The 20457-nt window shown below is 37.6% G+C and overlaps 1 protein-coding gene across 1 annotated transcript in view; it reads left to right on the forward strand.

The window, feature by feature from the left end:
• Positions 1-1572: 1572 nt before the first annotated feature.
• Positions 1573-20457, forward strand: part of FILIP1 (filamin A interacting protein 1) — a 168533-nt gene continuing 149648 nt past the window's right edge. Inside the window, exon 1 of the mRNA XM_021693420.2 lies at positions 1573-2257. The gene's annotated coding sequence lies outside the window, so the exon portion shown is untranslated. The remainder of the gene's footprint in view (positions 2258-20457) is intronic.

A 20457-nucleotide genomic window follows, 5' to 3' on the forward strand; every position in this document is an offset into this window, starting at 1 on the left:
ATGCTCCTGATGGAATTATCCAGGCCCATAAAGACAAAGTGGGTTATTTCCCCTTAGTCATCTTGACTTGGGCTACAAGCTTCTCTGCTTAACTTTGGATTGGAGACATCTATAAAGCGAACTTTCAGAAGGAGAGAAATGATACATCCTGGGGTCCTCTTTAGTGAAATGGTTCTCAACCTGGTGCTATTGTATGTGGGACATGTTGTGTGGGGCGTGTGCATTTTCCAAACAATAATTTCTCCTCACACCAGCTCTTTGTAATATTTGAAATGTTCTCCTGGTTCTGAACTATGGCCTCGCCCAGTCACACACTTCCACCTCCTATCAGAACCCACTTTTTAGGGACTGTGAATAGATTGTTTCTAAAAGATCCATTAGTGTTCTAGATGAGTCCGTTCATTTCATATAAGAACACTTTCATCTTAATAGAAGTCTTTTTTAAAAAATCAAGGTTGGCCTAGACCCAGGAAGACTAAGAATCTGAACAAATGTAATTTTATATGTTAATAGTAGTAAATAAATAAAGGGGAAAGGAGGAATGCAATTAGTGTGGTGGCTGGGATGGAAAGAACTGAGATGTTTTCTAATGGGTTGAGGTGTGTGGGGGGGGGTCAGCTAATCTTGGAGGTGAGGGTCATTTCTTTAAAAAGAAGGACACACACATGCACGCACACCCACATACACACCTCCCTCTTGTGAAAAGTGGTAGCCTTTTCCAGAGAGACATTAGGGTTATTTAGTACATAAGACACTTCTCACAAATATGCAATGCTTAAAAGATTAAATCCATGCCTTTACATGTCTGCTTGGTCTAACTTCAGTTTGCAATGTCAAAAAAAGTGTATCCTTAGGCTGATAAACTGATCTCGGGAAGGGGGTCAACCTTTATAATGGTGTTGGTGACGTTTTTATCAGGGCAATATTCTACTGTGTTAACTAATAATGGTGTGTGTATGTGTGTGTGTGTGTGTGTGTGTCCCTTCCTACTTTACCTGTGGCTAAAGGGATCTCTCTCAGTTCTTCTTACTGTTAATTTCACGTACGTAATGAGATAGTCCCCAAAACTAGTTAAACACACTTTTTCCCCATGAGTCTTAATCTTGGCAGATTCATACTATTTTATGATATAAAATAAAGCAAATGAAATATCTTGAAACAGTCTTCATGTGACAGTTCAGGGTAGAAGTGACTCTTCGCTGGTTTTGGAGCCTGGAGGGTTAATGATGAGGCGAGGCTGTTGACAACCGGAGGTTTTTCAAGTCCTGGTTTTCCTGGAGTGTTCTCCACTTCTTACTTTGAATGAATGACCTGAGTGAGAATGCTAAGATTTTCCTTCTTAACCTTACTCCATTCAAAAACATACTATTACAGATACTCCTTTATGTTAACCTGATTTTAATAACATTCAGGTATACAAGCTGATCAAGTCTGATATGATAGGGTATGAAAGTAACACATCAATGTAAAAAGCCGTCTGGAATGATCTCTTTCTGTGAATTTTCCCAACAGTTGTGGCACTTTTTTAAAAGGCTGTTTTAAATTTAAGAACATTTATCTGAGAATGCCTAATTGAGAAAAATATTGCATTGGTAAATTGCTCTGCTCCAGACAACTGCTATTTCTTCTTCAGATTTAAAGTCCCAAATCACAATCTGTATTTAAGAGCTTCAAGTAGTAATTACCTCTGTGCCCTTAAAAGGATCTGCCGGTTTCCCTGCAATCTTTTACAGGGTGAGCAGAGCTATATCCACTGATAACCCAGCTGCCGAGGAACTGAGTAAAGCCGGCTCCAAACTTCTCAGCTGTTGACAGGCTTGACTTGCTGAGAACACTGGTTAAATATAGCACGCGCGAGCTCAGCTCCTCAACAAAGTCATTGCTCCGACAGTGTTGTGAAGGGAGCAGAAGAAGAGAAACCTAATCTCAGAACCCAACAACACCTAGCAACAGTTGAAAAAACTTTTAAACAAAAGTCTGGGTGGGAGATAGACACCAGCCTCCAATTCCTGCTGATCGGGATTTCAGGGAGAAGAAGCTGCTTTCCCCTTCCCTCTACTCAGTTTCCTGCATGACTTCAGCTGTTGGCTAGTCCTAGGAAAGAAAGTGGGAAAAGCTTTTTCCTCTGTATTCTTTTGGGCTGGATAGTTTTCCAAGACTCCAGTCTCTCTGGGGCTGTGGGACAAGCCACTGGGTTCTTCAAAGGATAAACTACCTCCATAAAGGACATACCCTTGGTTAAACAAGCTGCCGTCAGGTAAGACCAAAATAAACAGCTATTTACTCTCTTAAATTTCTGCTTCTGTCAGAGGAGTGTTCTCTCAGATTCTGTGTTGTCGGATTCCTTTGATTCTTACTGTCTCCACTGTGTGATAACACATTTAAGGAATTATCATAATCATTGTAGATTATTTTGAAAGAATCAGTAGCATCATCTCTCTCAGAATTACACCAATTCCTTCTTAAGCACAAAGGTTGTTACGATGTTTTAATAGCCATCAAAATATTTCAGCCAAGTTATCATTCTTGAGCAGGTAACCGAAATATATGGCAAAGGACAACTTCACAGCTCCTTTCACAATTAAGATGGCTAAACAATGGAAGAGATCTTTTCCCTAGGAGCAAAATAACGTTCATTTACTGAAACTAGCTGAGCAGCTTGTGTGGTAGAGGAAAGTCCTGCATGGTGTTTGTGTTGCTGTACTTAAGACTTGCTGCTATCTGCTTCTCCCTTTGCCTGATTCTCTGATTACGCTGGTACACCTTGTGCTGGTTCTGACCTGGTTACGTTATAGTCACCCCAAGTGCTTCTGACTGGGCACAAAATACGGCTGCTATTAAATCACTACTTTTGCAGTTGTTGAATAGAAACTACTCAGGAGAATGTTATTTTGTGATTTAGAAAAAAATAAACTGACTAATTGCTTCTGTATAGATAAAACAGATGCTGCTTTTTAAAACTGAAATAGAATCTATTAGAAAAAACTTCTTTCTAAAGTTGTATATATGTGTATATGAGTGTTTACGATAGTGTGAAGGAAATCCTCCTTTTATTTGTTGGTATATTATCTCCCCTCCCATGAGTTGCCATGCAGTTTTATCAGAATTGCTTAGAGTGGTCGATTTCACATTGATTCTGACAAAAGTTGTGGCTGAATGTTAGGATATGGTTACTGATACCTGGTGTCTATAGTTGGGCTAGATTTGCATAAATTTGTTCCTTTAAATGAACACGATAATTTGAATGAATATTCTAATCTAAGGATAATATAAAAGAAGATACAGATGTACATTTTAAAGGGAATTATTTGAGTCTATTTTATCAACTTAAAGAAAGAATTTACCCAAGACCAATTTAGAACAGGTGGTTTGTTGACAAATAAGAATGTATCAACCCTTTCAGTAAATGTTTCTATTTTAAGAAAAATTAATTAAAGCTTATATATAGAATGTGCAGGAAACGGAAATAATACATACATTTCAGTATGTACAGTGCTTCCTAATTCTGATTGCATGATTAGTTTATGAAGTAAATGAAGCTAATCATATATAATGAATGTATACACGTATAGTGCAAAATGCACTTTGGTAACCTTGGTATCAGAGAATGAAACTCCTGGTACTTTAGTGGAGATGAAGTATTTTCGTCTTGAAAAAATTTTGAAAAGTCAGAACTAAATGCTTTACATTTTTCTTGTTTTTTCTCAGGAAGGGTCACATTGTTGGCTTACAAATGTATGTGTAAGGCCAAAGTCTGCCATTAGTTCTAGGCATGTAATTTCTTTTGGAGTCCGTGGAACAGTGTGTAGATAACTGAGTACAGCATTTGGCACTGGGTGAAAGCCATGTTTCCTGATGAATTGATTTCTGAGTAGCATTGTCTTCATGGCTGTAAATTTACCCTTGAGAATCAAAAATAGCTCAGGTTAGACCATGTGCTTCCCTCCGGTATATGAACAATCAAACCCTCCATGAGCCATGTAGATTCTCTTCTCTTGTTTGCTCAAGTTCACATGTCTGTGTTATTTTGAAATCTCCCCTTTCCCCTTCACCACAAGTATTGTTAGTTTCCATCACCATGTCTCCTACCACACTAAAGCCTTTTCCCTTCACCCTCTGTCTGGATTGAAACACCGCTGCTCCCCTACTACCCCTTACTGCCATCCAGACCATATTGCCCATGACCACAGGGTTAATTTTTCTACAACATTGCTCTGCTTGTTTCTCTTACTCTTCAGTTATCTTCTGGGACTCCTGGTTGCTGCCAAACACCTAGGCTGGGTATTTTGAAAACCTTCCATCATCTGGCACGTACTTAACTTTTCCAGTTTCGGCTCCCACTACTCAACAACAAATGTCCTTCTGCTTCAGATAGTTCAGATTTTGGACCATTCTCCAAACATATGCACAGTGCACATTTCAATGCTACACCTCTGCCTGTTTCATTCCGCCTGCCTGTTATACATTTCCTCCCCTTTCCTAGAGACCTTGTCCACTCTTTAAAGCCCAGATCAGTGTCTTTTACTTTCACAATGATTCCCTGACCTTACCTTTTAGAAGTGATTCCTTTTTAGACAGTTTGGTGCTCTATCAGAATTAAGGTACTTTGGGATAGGGTTTGTGTCTTTAAATTCAGAACAGTTTAATGAAGCAATTAGGTGCAAAGCATTGTCCTAAGCACCACTTGGTTTTAGAGCTTTTTATCCCTATGCACATTGTGGATGTTCTATTAACTTTTTTGGCTTTAGATTTCTGATGATGAGTACATGAGAAAGTATAAATAAGTATAAAATCAAGAAAAGCAAACTATTAAGTGTGGTTAATAACTTTTTATCTCAATTTCTCAAGGCAAGTCTTCATAGTTTTATTGTGCACAGAGAAGTTACAAGTAATTCTAACTATACTCATGTACCTGATTGTGGAGATGGTGTACCTTGAGAACGAACTAGAAAGAACTATATATATAAAGACTGTATATATACTATATACCTGCTTGTCCTGTGTATGCATCTACCTATCTAAATGCTGTAACTCATATGACTTTTATCGTCTTTTGGTACCAGATTAAATTTGTAACTACCTTTGGTATTGTTCATTTAAATCATGGCTCCTTTTATCTGTGGGTCATCATGGATTATAATCTGTCCTGGAACATTAAAATATTTAAATAGCGTATTGTGATCCCTTTTTCTTTTTTTCCCTAGATATTTAAAATAGAGACATTTCTCAGATTTATTTTTAATCACTCATGAAACCTGTAGCCTTACTGTGTGAGATAAAACATGAATTAGGATTTTGAGGCAATTTTTTTCTGTGTCCACTGAAAGAAAATTCTCTTTATATTTTAAGAGAATTATATTTTAAGATAGCCAAGGAGGTTAAAATTACTCTTCTAAATGTGTTTAGCAAGAATTATTATGGGATTTTCCCAATGAAATTTGTGAAATATTCAATATATTCATTTAGCAGTGGTTTTCCTATGGTTATATTTTTAATTTATTTTTTAGAAGTGAAACTTGGTGGCAAAATGCATATTCTAAACTAATGCTGATTGTGTTTTTCTTTTTTGGAAGATGAGCATTTCTTCATAAAACAGGTGCCCTAAGAAATAGGATTTTACAGAGCTTGCTTAATCCATATTTTTACTTATTTTTCTACACATGTGGGTTTTAGGAAAGTAGCACCTTGGGAATTGAGGGGGAAAGCTTAGATTGAGATTTATTTCAGCAGAAAGATTTAAGAGAGAAAATTGGTAACAACTTGTTAGAAGTATGACATCTAAAAGACTGCAACATAAATTTGTTTATACATTAATTATTTTTAACATATATAGCAATAGGAAGATATGCTAATATAATAAATTTGTTTCCTTAAATCTGAGTTGAAAATACAACAAGGATATTGGTATGAAGGAGGAGGCAAGGAAGGCTTGCAGCACAGGCAGGCCAGATGGCCTGGGTTCAGATCTCTGCTCACTATGACCCTGGGCAAATTACTCTCTATGCCTGTTTCCTCATCTGTAAAATGAAAATAATAATACTATCTTCCTCATAGAGGGGTTTTGAAGATTAAATGAGTTAATAAAACTTAGTTGCCTGGTAGACTTTTTCGATAAATTTAATCTATTATTGCTTTATTATCGCATCCTAAATGCAGTTTTCTGTTTATTTTAATCTTCATTGCAGACAAAATTCTTAGACACAGATAGTCTGTGAACTCAAGTTTGTAGATCATAGGAAAGGCAGAAGAATGTATTGTTTAAATGTGGAATCTTGTTTGGGACATACTTTGCTGCTGGGTACTGTAAGCACACACAGTTTGAACGCCAGCCAATCATTTAGCATGGAATTTATGTTTCAAACCCTCCCTTATCACTCAGCAGCTTGCTGTCTTACAGAATCATTACTAAAAAGGCTAAAAAATCACCCACAGCATAGACTGTCCTATGGTTTCTATATTTGCACTTGGAGATAAAGTGTGTTTATACATAGTGCTTGGGTGTCTTTTTTATAGCCTACAACACTGGGTAATGTATGGCAATAGAGACTTCCTCCTCTATAGAAAATAGACTATTAAATTCATCATTCTTTATTTCTTCCCTTAGATGTTTTGTTTTGTTTTACTAACCTAGTAACAGATAAAAATGAAAAGACCAAAAAAGGTCATCTCATGCTAGCTTTAACCTTAACCAAATGGAAATGGATTCTTGCTATTCATCATCCTTAATCCTATTCATTCTTCTTAAACATGACAAGTATATTCCAAAGCAAACAAAAAAACCCTGTTATATCATAAAGATGTGTGTGTATATTATGCGGTACTCACCATTCTGTATATTTAATTTAACAAAAATATTTGAAACACTCTTATAAACAGGGAGGTTTCTTAGTAGCTTTAGCTCTAACCAACCTTATGCCGGGTAGTTACAGCTTCAACCTGACCATTTGCTTTATTTTTCCCAATTGAAAGGATACGTTTCTAAAAGATGAGGCAAACTGGGTTTTAGAATTGTCATTCTCTAATGAAAACCTTGCTATAGAAAGAAAGAAGGAAGAAAAGAAAAAAAAAAATAAGACCTTTTTTTTTTTTCTTTGAATACGTTATCAAGGCTTTAGGACAAAAATACAGGAACCTCAGGAAAATATACTGGGTTATGTTCTTCTTTCTCCTTAAATGGTCATTCTTGGTCTTTGGCTAATCAGAGAAGGGAAGAGGCTACAGGCAGAATTCCCCTTTCCCTGTGGTAATAGTTGAGGCAGTTTGATTTCCAAGGCAAGGCAGGAGTTATGGAAGAACTTAGAATAAGGAAAGTCAAACATGAATTGAACAGCTCTTGCTGGCTGCTAACCAGCTGATTGCAGAACTTGAGAAACTCCCAGCAGAAATGAAGTAACAGGACGTTAACCAGCACCCCAGTCCCTGAGAACTTTGCTTAAGCCACAGCAGCGCTGAAAAGTCAAAAGAAGGTTGGTGTTGTTTTTCCTTTTTGGGAAATGGTGTCAACGTGCATAATATCAGGTGATTTATGTGTTTCTGAGGTCTGTGAAAGACAGACTAAAAATTTTTAAAACAAATGCAGGATTTATCTCAAGTGATCTTTGATTCCTTGAGGTTCAGGGATTTTTCTCTTTTTGCTTTCTTGCTTAAATTCTGTCACCTACCTCCTTTACCAAAGCATAGATGAACATGATTGTTGCTTCACTGGCCAAAGACCTTATAGGTCTAACCTTGAAAGTAGTCTTTTTTTTTGCTTTTGCAACAATTGTAACTGCAATCTTCCCAAGTTACTTTGAAGAAATGAATTATCTGCTGCTTATCTTTGTAAGAAAAAGGTGTAGGAAATCCATGAAATGAACTCATCAGAGTTGGCCAAATGCATTCTTTAAAAAAAGATTTGCTGAAGATTTAAAGCCGAAAGACAATTTGATTAAAAACAGTAGACTGTTGACATCACTAAGACAATCAAATTACTGCCAACTTGCCTTGTTTATCTAAAAGATCTTTGTAAAAATAAGATCTTTACACACACACCACACACACACACAGACACAAGAGTCATAGGTGATATGGTAATAGGGATAAAAGGATTTTATTTTTTTTATATCTCTAATACACTTCTGTCTTAAGTAACTCATTTTTGAGGTACCACAGCACAACAGGAAAGGAAGAGGCATCGCTGAGTTCATAATGCTATTTCAGTGTGGCAGCCTAAGTCCATGAGGAAATGACAGCCTGGGCCTGTATTTGGAGGCTCACAGTTACTGTGACGACAGCACACACTCCTGGAAAACAAAGATGGTCTGCTTGCCAGGGTGAGCCAAGAAGAGTTTTGCCAGCTCAGATTTTTCCTAATTATTCTGTAAGTCTTGAAATGTGACACTGGAGATATTCAAGGCTCTTTGTGTTTCAATAACTGTTTAGTAAGTGATACATGCTTGGGCAGTTTGGTATTTGGATGAGGGAGGGGCCTCACACATAAGCTTAACTTTCACATGTTGTCTTGATAGATATCATCTTCTGGTTTGGACATCACCAAACCAACTGCTTTGATCACAGCCTGTTGTTTGTTCTGGTACATAAGGAAGCCAGCTGCATTGGTAGAATTCACTCCTCAGGGGCTCCTCAGTTTTGGATCACATATCTCCACCTTCTATATGCTGTTTATTGTGGAGATCATTGCCCAGCATACCAGGTGTTCTTATCAATGACTGTGCATCTGAATCCCAATTCTTTTTTTTTTTTAATTTGACAGAGAGAGAGGGAACACAAGCAGGGGGGGGTGGGAGAGGGAGAAGCAGGCTTCCTGCAGAGCAGGGAGCCTGATGCGGGGCTCAATCCCAGAACCCCCGGATCACGACCCGAGCCGAAGGCAGACGCTGAACAACTGAGCCACCCAGACGCCCCCTGAATCCCAATTCTTATATGATGATATAATATATAATATAATGGTAATAACTACATATAATACATATCATCTATATAATATGTATTATATAGCTATATATAATTATTTTGTATCTATAGATGATGATAATACTAGATAGCATATACTGGAGATTATTCTGTGCCAGGCATTGTGCCAAGCATTTTACCTGGATGATTTTATTTGCTTCTCATAACAACCCTATGAGGCACTAGTTTTATCTCTGTTTTATGGATTAGAAAAATGAGGTTGGTAGATGGTAAGTAACATGCCCACTGGTAGGTTGGACGTTCAAACACAGGCAGTTTGACATTAGTCAGCCCATATTTTCAACCACTTTCTTGTAAGGTAGGCAGTTGTTCAAGGAAGACATTCACAGAGGTGACTGTGAGATGTTTTAGTGAAAGTTGTAGGATGTGACACTGCAGGGGCTCAGACTTTTCTCCCAGATCCCAGAGTAGAAACAGAAGCTTCAGTGGCCCTGGGAGTTGGGCAACCCAGGAAGAGCCAAGCCTGGGTACTGGAATGCAGAAGCTATTCTTCCACAGTTATTGATGGGGCAGTGTGGTTCTTTTTTGGGAGTGAGAGGGAGAGAGAGAGAAAGAGAATCTTAAGCAGGCTCCACGTCCAGCACAGAGCCCAATGCCAGGCTCAGTCTCACAACCTGAGATTATGACCTGAGCTGAAATCAAGAGTCAGACGCTTAACTGACTGAGCCACCCAGTGCCCATGGTTCTTGGTTTCTACATTGCTGAGTTGATTCCCTGGGAGAGGGTGGCATGGAGCATTTGCTTTTGTGAGTTATTATGGCTCTCTTGTAGCCAGATCCTTTAAAACCATTGGAGTTTTGGTCTCCTTGTGTTGCCTCTGCTGACAACTCAGAACCCCACCTTCTGTTGTAACATTCAAAATGCTCTGCAGATCTCTGCCTTGGTCATTAGCATTCAGTTTGTTAAGTGGGTTCAAGAGGGAGTCCTACAAAATACTTATTCCAGGTGTTGGTAGCAGTGTTCCCTGAAGGTCTTTGGTGGTGCATGTACATTGGTTGGAGGAGGCAATGAAGAAGGGAATAGAAGGTCTCATTCCATGTAAGAGCTCTCATAGGCTCCCCCAAATTTTGCTTAGGTAGTGAGTTGTCAACCTGGTACCATGTTGTTCCTTCAGAAAAAAAAAGGAGAGTTTGCTATTGTTTAAGGAAAATTATCTGATACTTTCAGACAGTGGTTTGCTACTGTGATTAATAGCGTGAACTATTTTATTGGATATTTTATTTAATTCTTTTATCTTTATTAACCAAGAATGACTACTAATGATGCTAAATGTCTGATCATTTGGATATAATTAAAATTCTTGAGTTTCTATTTACATGTATGGCATTTAACTTCTGGATTATCTGAAGTAAAAGGAGAGCAGTTCTAATAAAATTTTGATGGAGCAGATAATGCTTTGCTTTTTCTTATGCCTGTGTCCATAAATACTCTATGTATCAAATATCCAAGGTGATGGGATTGAATATTCTAGGAACTTGAGTGTTTCATGTGAAGTGAGCACATAACAGAATGAATCTCCACCCTCTGAAAAATTTTATTCTATGAATTGAAAACAGTATCTTGTCAAAAATATATTAGCACACCTTGCCACCACCCCCCCCGCCAACATACACATCAACACTCATTACTGGTCAATACACAGGACTTATACCACTGCTTACCTGACATGCTAAACATCTTGAAGCAAATATACTCTTTGCTCTGTGTCATAGGTTTATTTAATTCAAAATAAAGGTAGTGATATATTATATTTCATCAAGTCCCTCTGTTTCATTCACATGGTCTCCCCTGATTTCCTTCTAACAAATAAACTCAGAACTTTCCTTATGTCATTTCTTATCTTTATGTAAAAGGGTACAACAGTATCAAAGGAGGGAAAGGATTAGTGTTATATCTATTGGAGACAAGGGACTGTTGGCTTCTGGAAGGTTTTTTTTTCTTCTTCTTTTTTCTCATTCAGTTATTCTAAATCTCTCTTGGCAACAAAACTGATATGGCTCTTAAGTGAAAGATATTAACAATTTATCATATTAATACAGGAGTTTTCTGTCAGAGCTCCTGGTTCTCTTTGTACTTCTGTACCTGGTCTGATTTCAAGCAGGAATGGGGACTCCAAGTCTCACATTGTTGATGATTATACAGCTTTGGTCTTGGAGCCACCCATACCCAGCAGGACACTGGACTCTGAGCTCACTTGGAATTATTGGGTCATCTAGTCTTGAGGCTCTCAACACTCCCTGTGCATCAGGATCAGCAGGGATGTTCTAAAAATTCAAATGCCTGGGGCTATCTCCCAGAGGTTCTGATTCAAGTTGACCTGACTAGGTTTTTGGAAGCTTTTATGTAATTTTAATGTGCATCCAGGGTTGCGAACCAGTTATCTAGTACAACCTCATCACTTAAAAGAAGATCGTACTAAGATGAAGAAAAGAGAAGTCACTTGGCAGAAGTTACAAATTCCAGTCTATTACCCTTTTTATCACATGATCATAAAAACAATAAAGTAGCTAATAGTAATGAGTGCTTTCTATGTATTAGGCAATAGCAACCCCATGAGGCATATATTCATATACTCTACATTTTATAGATAAAAAGGCTGAGGGAATTGCCCAAGGCTCTCCAAAAAGCAGGTGGCAGATCTGGGATTTGAGTCAGGCAATTGGACTCCTCAGTTTGTACTCTTTTTTTTTTTTTAAGATTTTATTTTTATTTTGAGAGAGAGAGAATGAGAGACAGAGAGCATGAGAGAGAGGAGGGTCAGAGGGAGAAGCAGACTCCTTGCTGAGCAGGAAGCCCGATGTAGGACTCGATCCCGGGACTCCAGGATCATGACCTGAGCCGAAGGCAGTTGCTTAACCAACTGAGCCACCCAAGCGCCCCCTCAGTTTGTACTCTTAATCTCTTCATTGCTTTGCTGTTCTGGAGCTAACTCTGAGAATATAAGGTGTTGAATGGTAGCTGCTTCCTTGTGTCAGCATCAGTAGTCTTGTGGCAGCTGGCCTTGGTGCTCTGATAACTAAGTGAGCTTTCTGCTTGGCTAAAGATTGGGTCCTTGCTTTCTCTATTTTCCCAATAAGTGAGTCAAAGTGGAAGCAACCTGTTCTCTTAGACACTGTTCCAAGGTGCTCCATTTCCGCAGTGGATTTGTTTCTATATAGTGTCTTTCCTTTCCCTTGTGGACTGATATAATATCTTCTGCCTTACTTTTGGGCACATAAATTTTTTTTTCCAGTGGAAATTCTAACCACAAACTCTAGTCTCCTGTTCAGACATTTGACTTTTCCGCTAGTCCTGTGACTTTGGCTGGGTTCACTATTTTCCCTGGGATTCCCCTATCTGGACTTACATACCACCCCTTGACTTCTCATGATATCAGCAACAACAGGAAGGGATTAATTACTTTACTTCTTCTATAGCAGCAGGTGCAGTGGAAATAAGCTGGTCTGTCCTGTGCAACTCACTGGTCCCATGGTCAGTGAGTTAAGTACCATGCAGACCTTTTAAAGTCTACACTTTTTGGCAGCATGTATAAAATTAGTTTTCTGGTTGATTCTGTAAGTTTAAAATTCTACAGAAGGATTTTTACACCTAGGGGAAGATCTATATGCATTGTCTGGTTAAATCATACCTTACCAAGATGGAAATCACCAATGGCAAGTCTTGTAACACAGATTATTCTAAGCATTAGAAACTAAACAAAAAGTGAGAGATTATAATTATCCTGATTAATATTTATGTGTAAATTTTAAAAATTAACATGATAATAGATTCAGATATGAAGGGTTGATTTTTAGAATCACATTGCACAAAATAAGTGCTCAATAAGGGTCTGCTAAATTGAATCCATTAAATGTGGAATTGAAAAAAATAAATGTCTTGGAATTGAGAAAGAAAACATTATTGACAAGTTTCCATTGATTGGATTGAACATTTTTATAAATATGGGAATAGCAATCAGTAAGCATGGGTGATTATCTCTCTGCTTTTCAGTATTCTTTTTTAACCTTATTGGTCACATATTGCTTTTATAACAACACAAATTAAAAATCAACAAACATTTACAATGTCCATTAGAGTATCAGAGAATAACCATGAGTGGAAGCTGGACTCCAGCTATGATTAGCATGATATAGATGTCTCTCCAATAACAGACTAAAACTCTTACTTTAAGTATAGTGGTATAACGGGGCACCCGACTGGCTCAGTTGGTAGAGCATGTGGTTCTTGATCTAGGGGTTGTGAGTTCAAGCCCCATATTGGGCATAGTGATCACTTAAAATAAATAAATAAATATAGTGGTATAAGACAACTATTGACACAAGTCTAATTGCAAATATTTGCCCCTCATCTTTTCACTCATGTACTGCAAAACTCATGAAAAAAACATAACCAGGCTACTTATTGTGGTTTATTAGCTGGACATGTCCTCATCCTCAGAAATCTATTCTGGAGTTAGGATTACTCCACTCCCCAACAAGTGGTAAAACAACAGCTGCTATTTAATAAATGTGTCTGCTGACAGCCCCAGCTGATGAATATCCTTGAAGTTCCCTATCAGCATCAATACTACCTACATTACCCCAAAAGGAAATATTGATTATAGTTGCTTGATTTTGTCTTCATTTCACCATAGCTTTCTTCCCTGCATCACTTCCCCCAAATTCCAATGATGCTGTTATTTACATCACCATTCACATCTTCCAGGGAATAAAGTCCCAGTGGAACACATGTGTTCCTGGTGATGTATTGCAATGGAATCTCACCAAAATGAACACGTGAAATGCTGAGCTCAAACAGAAGAGAGGACAAGGGAGAAAACCAGATGAAAGTGACTTGTGGTTTCTCGGAAAGTGAAGAATTTTGTCCTTTTGAGAGAGAGAGAGAGAGATCAGAGGAAAAAACAGAACTCTTGTTTTCCCATATAGTATGAATGCATAGTTAAAATTCTACAACTTGATTTATGTCTGGATTACTTTAATTTCTGTTCCCAAACACTTTCCTAGGAGTTGGACTTCTACAGTACTAACACTAGTATTGTGTGAGAATTTAAGAGGATTTGGGCTGTATGAAAGGAACTGATTATAGAGTGAGATCCACTCAGTCTGCTTATCTTGAAAAACATGTTTTGGGCTCAATCAGGCAAAGCCCATGTATGGAGCTGGAAGAGGGACTGGAGGTGCTGAACTGGGAGCAGGTAGAACACGGGATCCAAATGGTATGGGATTAGATGATAAAGAGTGGTCCAAGTTAGCGGTGGGCATCCGAAGGTCTAACCTAAGGTTATGGGGTGTCCTGGCAGGCAGGTAGAGCATGGCTGTGTCTGACAGGCCGAGAGCCAGGCTTTTAGCAAGCCTGTCAGTAGGACCAGGGAGGAGAGCACGGGGCTGGGATTCAGGGACAGGATAATTCTGGAGTAGTCCTAGAGACTGTGAGTGAGATGCCAGAATTGTAATGCAATGTCAGAACAACTAAGATATGCTAACTCTGAGGGTACTGTGCTAGAGGATTTTGTGTCCCTCCCGCTTCACATTTAGTATACAGTGCTTACCCATTCACTAAAGATTTATTTAGATTTATATATGTCAGGCACTGAGCTAGGGATTGGGATACAATAGTGAATATTATATATCTCTACTCTCTAATAGGTGCTACAGGTAAAAACAATGCAGCAGAAACGAATGTGATTAAAAGTTTCAAATATCTGATTTGTCGCAACAAGTCCACATAGCTTTACAAATGGTGGGCAACTCGTAAATTACATTCTTTCTACTTACATGATAATTTTAATGTTTTTTTAAGAATAATGTGATGAAGAGAATGCACTATATACATATGTTTTCATCATACTTAAATCTGTAGTGGCCACAATGAGCCAGCCAAATATGAATCTTGTGGGCTAGAAAATTCTTTACTTCACCACCATCCACACTCTGAGTATTCTTTCAGAACAGTGACCACTCTTAATGTGTCTAAAAGGGGGGAGGATGACTACTTCCTATAAAATTATTTGCTTTAGGACTTTCACAAGCTTGTGTACTTTGAAAAATACATATATTCAACACTTCATTTCAAGTGCCTAACTGCTGCTAGAGCAAGAAACCCGAGTGAATAGCCAGGAATTTTTTGAAGTGCAAGTTGGGAGGATTGCCTTACCACATATTAAAATAAATTTTGAAACCACACTCATTAAAACACTTTGGTGGTGGTGTCAGGATCAGTTCATATCCGATGAGGAGATCAAGGGAAAATAATAGAAAGACCAGAAAAATAGACACCTACATATAAGAAGTTAGGGTTGGGAAGGAGAGGCATTTCAAATCAGACGAAAAAATATGGATGTTTCAATGCAGGTTGAAATAACCGGGAAAAAAAAGAAATTAAATCTCTACATCATACCTTTACCAAAATACATACTAGATGCACCAAAAATGTAAGTGTAAAAAAATGAAACTGAAATACTTGAATATAGATAGATAGATAGATAGATAGATGGGGGAAGATTTTCTTAAATAAGACAAAAAAGCAGTAAAACAAGACTAAAATATTTGACTCTATAAAAACTGAAAACTTTACACAGAAAAAACTTATCTCATGAGCCAAATATGAACAGTAAGCTAGACAAAAATACTTTTGACAAAAATAGCCAAGGACAAATATTCTTAATATAAAGAGCTCTTTTAAATGAACAAAAGAGTTACAACAACAGAAAAGGGAGCAAATGACATAGATAAACAATTTATAATATGTGAAAAGCTATTTAACCTCACTGATAATTACAAATTCAAATTAAAGGAAGGCAGTATTATTTCAACCAACAAAGACTCTAAGGAATCCAATACCCAGTATGGCGAGGATGTGAGGAAATGGATGCTAGCTACCTGCTGCTGATGGGAAAATCAATGAGGGCAAGCTTCCTGAAAATCACTTAGACAATATGTGGTAAAAATCCTTATAATCCTTATAATCAGAAGAAAAATAAGGTCACTTCCATTTTGAAAAATAGAAGAGTCAAAACACATGTGATGCATTTTGAGAATGTATTGTTTCTCTTCCTCCTATTGTTCTCAAATATTGTCTATTGACTTCTAAAAGTTTGGCAGACCTAGAGGCCCTTATTAAAAAAAAAAAAAGTGCACATATTTCTTCCTCAGTAGCTTGATAGGATTTCCTAGGAGAGACCTTGCTCCATTAAGAGTTTTTAGAAACAAGGCTCCATAGTCCATTTTGCCCATCATTGAACTGCCAAGTACATCTTGATGGCAATGTATTTCCCGAGTAATGTTATTATCAAAACCTAAACGGATAACCAAAATTGACACAAATATGACTGGATCGTGAGGGTGAGAGACCAAGTAGCGGATGAAATGGGGGAAGGGAGCAAGGAATTCCTTGCCTTTGATCACTCCTTTATGAGAGGTAGGGAAGCTGAGACCCAGAAAGTTTGACTTTCTCAAGGTCATGTAGTTTATTAACTCAGGTATATGAATTCACAGCTGAGGCACAACCAGTATTGCTCAGCATATCTTCCTGGAATGTAGAACATGAGCTGTCTTGGGTTATTTCCCAAGATAACTGTTGTATAAGAGCTCAGGATTTCTCTGTCTTATCCCGCCTTTGGCACACTCCACACATTGGGTTTTTCAGAACATCAGCAGCTTACTACTCATCAGTTCTGTCTGTCATTCCAGGAGGCGGACGGAGGCTGTTACAGAGTGGTATGTGGTGTGCATGAGTCCTCCGAGGGGTCTTGTGAGGGTGGTACATCCTGTGAATGATGCCCAGCTTCTTCCCACTGGTCTGAAAGCAGGGACATTTTGTGAATGCGTAGGGAGCAGTGATGTGAGTGAAATCTCACCCAAGACCTTGTGTGCTGGCATTCTTGTTCTTTCTTCTGGGAAGTCCTCTTTTGGAGGAAGTCACTCCTGAAATGTTACATAGAGTGAAGGCAGGCACTAATCATTTTAAACCAAGCTGATTATTGAGATCATCTTTTGCTGTTTGGTCGTGCAAGATGCACTGAGATGAGCGGTGGCGCTTATCACTTTGGTTGTCCTTTCAGGCATTCTTTTTCATATACTGGGCTTAAGTGAAAGAGTTCCCTTTACTTCTCTCAGACCCACAGATAAAGAGGAGTGAGACCAAACATTACAGGCATACGTTTATTGCACTTCGTTTTCCTCACTTTATTGCTTTTCACAGATACTGCATTTTTTTTTTTTTTTTTTTTAAAAATTGAAGGTTTGTGGTAACCCTTTTTTTTTTTTTTTTTTTTTTTTTTTTTCCAAATTTTTTTTTTTTTTTTTTTTTTTTTTTACAAATTGAAGGTTTGTGGTAACCCTGTATTAAGTCTATTGGTGCCATTTTTTCCCAACAGCATCTGCTCACTTCATGTCTTTATGTCACATTTGGTAATTTTCACAATATTTCAAACTTTTTCATTTTTAGTATATTTGTTACGGTGATCTGTGATCAGGAATAATGACTTGCTAAAAGCTCAGATGATGGTTAGCATTTTTGTAGCAACAAAATATTTTAAATTAAGATATGGACATTTTTTAGACATAATGCTATTGTACACTTAATAGACTATAGTATAGTGTAAATGTAACTTTCATATGCACTGGGAAACCGAATGACTTATTCTCTGAGAAATATACACCTTGAGGGAGGGACCTGCCATTTCTTCTAGATTGTTGTACAACAGAGCAGAATTTGAAGTACAAATTACCATTCAATATGGGGATCAGAGCAGATGCTTGGGAACTGGAGGATGGTCTGACTTGACTAAATCTTCTCAGTTTTTTTTTTTTTAAAAATAGGCCCCATAACCAAAATGGGGCTTGAACTCATGTCCCTGAGATCAGGAGTCACATATTCTACAGATTGAGCCAGCCAGGTGCCCCTCTTCTCAGTTTTTTATATTTGTTTTTCTATTCTGGAATTTTCTACTTTAAGGAGGAATAATGTTTACTACATTAAGAGGTTGGAAGAACATGGTGTGAGTACCATGATTATAAGGGGTGTTTAATATACTCAGAAAAGGTCAGAATCTTGGTTACATAAAAACCTCAGCTAAATTCAAAAAAATTTTCCTAAGTGCTGTATTTAAAGGAGCATTATAAATTGTAGGTTTAAAATATGTATGTGGAATGGATTGAATACAATTTTCTAAAATATTCTTGAAAAGATTCTATATAATGATGGTGTGAAATTACTTTTTTTAAACCCAACTTAATGTCCTCACTAAGAATGGTTGATTTATTTGTTTAATTTGGTTCAAACCAGACTAAAGGCTACATATAACCTCCTATGCTGTGTATGATCTGGACCGAACTATAGAAGCAGTTGTCTATGTATTTTTCTACTTAACAGCCTGATTAAACTGAATGGCAAATTAAAAATAATATCATATTGAATAAGAAAACGTTGGTCATTTTAAACCTTTTTTAAAAATTTTATTTATGTATTCATGAGCAACAGAGAGAGAGGGAAGCAGAGGCAGAGGCAGAGGGAGAAGCAGGTTCCCCGTGGAGCAGGGAGCCCGATGTGGGGCTCGATCCCAGGACCCTGGGATCATGACCTGAGCCACCCAGGAGCCCAACGTTGGTCATTTTAAAATGGCTTAATGGATTAGTTCATATGGCCAAATAGATAAGGAATATTTCATTTAAATTCAAAATTCAATAAGGTATTCTCTGGAGGTCATGATGCCAAAATTGTATATATGTATGTATGTATAGCCTACCTTCTTCAATAAAAGATTTAAAAGGTTATCATATAGATTTGGTAGGGATTACTATGAATTGTTCCAAATAAAACTATAATGTTGCTATATTTTTATTTTTTAACTAAAAAATGAGAGATTTATTTATTTATTTGAGAGAGAGAGGGCATGCACGGGAGTGGGGAGGGGCAGAGGGAGAGAGAGAGAATCTCAAGCAGACTCCCCGTTGAGTGTGGAGCCTGACATGGGGCTCGATCTCACAACCCTGAGATCATGACCTGAGCCGAAATCAGGAGTCAGATGCTTAACAGACTGAGTCACCAAGGTGCCCATAATGTTGCTATATTTCTAAATAAAACATTTCTTGGCTAGCAAATGCACAGACATTTAGCTTTCTCCATAATACATTTGTTTTGTTTATTTTTTAAAAAATTTGATACAATCATGTACTTACAGAAAAGTAGGAAGTATTTTTTTTTTCCTCTGAACCATTGGAGAGTAAGTTTTAAACCTGATGTCCTATCACCCCCAATTCTTTAGTGTACATTGCCACAAACAAGGCTATTCTCCTACATAGCTATGACACAAACATCAAGATTAGGAGATTAACATTGATACCTTACTACCATCTAATGCTCAGGACATGTTCAAGTTTCCCAGTTGTCCCAGCAATGTCTTCTATAGCAAAAGGATTTACTTCTGAATTACATATGGCATTTAGTTGTGTCTCTTTAGTTTATTTAATCCTGGAACATTCCAGTAGTTCTTCCTTGACGCTTTTGAAGATTACAGGCCATTTATTTTGTAGAATGCCTCCTCATTTTGGGTCTGTCTCATGTTTCCTCATGATTAGGGTTAGGTTATGCAGCTTTGGCGAAGCATTTGTTTTTAATGCCCCAAAATGTCTTCTCTGATACCAGAATTATAACTTTATTGACACAAGAAGGCTATAATCTAAATTTAGATTTTCCTATGATTCCATCCTCTGTAACTTTAACATCATTTTTGACCTTTATGTAGCCTGTTTTGCTGCATGAGTTGTCGTAGAAAGTGTCACCATTTACTGCCTTTGGTGGTCTGACTCAGGGTTTCTCAACTGCAACATAACTGGCATTTTGTGCTGGATAATTCTTTGTTGTGGGGACCTGTCTTGTATGTTGTAGGATGTTTACCTTTATGTATCATTAGCCTCCATCCACTAGATACCAGTAGCCCTTCCTGCTCTAAGCTGTAACAACCAAAAATGTATTTAGACATTGCCAAATATTCCCGAGGGGTGAAATTGCCCCTGGTTGAGAATTCCTGGGGTAGCACATTTCTTTTATTGGTCTGACTTCTGATGGTATTCAAATCCTCCTGAAACAGAAACAGAATACTTTAGGCAATTTCTTTTCTTTTAATTGAGTTCCATCTTCTTTTAAATCCTACCAGAATATTCTACCACATTCTAACAGTGGTATTTTCTTTAAATACTAAATATGCATAGTTCTAACTTAGTTTCCAGTGGGCCCTTGGCAGCACATGAGACTTGCTTGACTTAAGGTTCCAGAACAAGACGTTTTTGGTGTTTAGTTCTCTTTAAACAAAAGCAGATACCTCACACTTTCCTCCATAGTAAATGGGACTTTCTAATTCCATTGTTCTCTTTGTTCCTACTACAAATCCAAGCAATTCTTCTAGTACCAAATTGGTAAGCTTCCTTGCAGTGCCTGTAGTATTTCAACAATAAATATTTTTTGAGATAAAACCTAGATGTAAAT

The sequence above is a fragment of the Neomonachus schauinslandi genome, chromosome 8 (genome assembly GCF_002201575.2).
Source record: "Neomonachus schauinslandi chromosome 8, ASM220157v2, whole genome shotgun sequence".
Classification (NCBI taxonomy): domain Eukaryota; kingdom Metazoa; phylum Chordata; class Mammalia; order Carnivora; family Phocidae; genus Neomonachus; species Neomonachus schauinslandi.